The sequence below is a fragment of the Arachis ipaensis genome, chromosome B08 (assembly GCF_000816755.2).
Source record: "Arachis ipaensis cultivar K30076 chromosome B08, Araip1.1, whole genome shotgun sequence".
Classification (NCBI taxonomy): domain Eukaryota; kingdom Viridiplantae; phylum Streptophyta; class Magnoliopsida; order Fabales; family Fabaceae; genus Arachis; species Arachis ipaensis.
The window spans coordinates 1,284,577-1,286,992 of NC_029792.2; positions in this window are offsets into that span (position 1 = coordinate 1,284,577).

Below are 2,416 nucleotides of genomic sequence, written 5' to 3' on the forward strand. Positions count from 1 at the left end.
TGAATTTCTTTTATAAAATATTTTTTATTATGTATAATTTATAAAAGATATTTTTTTATTATTTTCAAGATTTAGATCTAAAATCTTGAAGTTATAAGTAATTTGTTATCTCAACTAATTCTAATTTTATTACTTTTATTTGTCATCTATTGATACACTAGCGTGAGTAATTACTTTTTTTTCTTCAATTAGACTGGAATTAGCTAGTGATTAAAGTATTAAACTAAATAATCAAACATTTCTTTTGATTCCAAACAAGCGTTAAGGACAGATCACCCAATCAATGATCCAATCTAACGTGTCAGATCATGGATGAGGTGAACCATTGGATCCATCGAAATCGTGTATAGTTTGTGTCAATATTGCAAGCCCAATAGAGCAGGAAAAAAAAGAAGAAAAGAATCACAAATCATTTTAATAGCAAAGTTCTTCATTAGTTGTAACTTGTAAGTTGAAACCAGAAAAAATTGTTTAAATTAGTTAATAACATATTGCTAAACACTACGTTGTTTTCCAAAATTCCTTGTTTTTTTTTGGTGACTGAAATAAATTAAACAAAGAAAAACAAAAAAAATAAAACAAGGAACTGCTTAAATAGAGGGACAGTCCCGTTTAAAGAACCCTCCTTAACACCGGAGACACACCCACCCACGCTCTCCCTCTTATCTCCTCCGATGGCATGGCCATCTTCCTCACCGTGTTTCACCCTCAACCGCTCGTCCCCGCTTTCTCCTTCTCTCATTCTCTTTGAGTACGGAGTACGTACTCTTTCTCTGCTAGGGTTTTTTTCCAACTCCCCAAAATTCCTTGTTTAATAGCCTTACCAAATTATTGGGTAATGCTAGATAACTAATAACTTTCTTGAATAACATGAACAACCACCAATTAAATTAAAATACATTACATATTCAAATTATCCATATAAATCTTAATATTAGAATAACTATCTGCACACCTAGTAAAGTGAACATTCGATATATCCATTGTTCACATTGTTTAATATTTTCATTATCTACCTATGTTACCTAGATTATTTCTTTATCAATAATAGGCTTACTATTGTAATTATTTTTTAGTGAGAATACATAAAAAATACATAATATATAAAGTGTAATAACTCAACAAATATTTTTTAAGACATTCTCTCACTAAAAAATAATTGAGTAGCTATTTGTTGCTTTTTGCAAGTACACGTTTTTTTTCCTTTTATTTTTTTGGTTGATTAAAAAAAACCACGATTATATATTCAATATGATGGTGTTGATAAACCCTTTGATGATGAAAAAATAGGTACTAAAATTACATTGAACGGACCATTGTATTTGTACCACCAAAGTAGTGTAGAATTCGGAAATCACATCATCACTATGCGACACGATTTGCGATGAAAAACTCTAAGCACTCATCACACATGATACATTATTGATAGAAACTCGCATAAGTTACTTTTATAAAAAATTGATATTTAAAAATTATTAAATAATTTAATAAATTTGACTAAATTATTATCTAATTATTTTTAACTATAAATTTCACATAAAAACAACTAAATTCCTTTGTGGATGACAGGATGAGGATCGATTATGATGGTAAAGAGTAAAGACACACAAATTATTGAAAGAGAGAGATTTATTGATTCCATAGCAATGTGCATAATGTATGGGTTGGGAGAGGAAGCAAGAAAGTGATGGAGGCCCTCCCTTATTAACTTGGCTTAGTTTAATTAGCTTGACTAAAACTAAAAAAAGGTTGAATTATTTTTAGGCAAAGTAGGGAATATTAATAGGCGTTCGCTTTTACAATGACAAGTCAACTTAGATTATGGCTAGATTCTAATAAAACAACACATGTATATAACAAACAAAAATCCATTTCATCATTCTGCCAACTCACTCAGCTTTTTAGAGCTACCAACAGTATTGTCTTAAACATTATTCCCCCTTTTCTTTTGTTATGAAAATAAACATTAGAATAAATGATCATTTGTACCTATAAAAGATGAAAACGTTGACATATGTACACACTAAATCGAAACTAAACTTATATCCACGCAAGATGTCCTCCATGTGACAAAAATACCCAGGATATTTTTGTCATACGAAAGACATCTTGCGTGGATACAAATTTAATTTCGATCTAATGTGAATATATATATCAATATTTTCATCTTTTATGGATACAAATAATCATTTATTCATAAACATTACTATTCCCTTTTTCTTCTTCTAAATGAATTGATTAGACTTGCCAGACAAAAAGCAACCCTGCATCTAAAACCAATGTAAATTCATGCTCTATATATTTAGCTAGCTAGGCCATTTCCATTTCCCTTTACGTGTTTTTTTTAGCTGTCTCTCTACATCTATGCCCCACAGCACTTGCATAAAATGACAAATGTGCAATGATATATCTTATC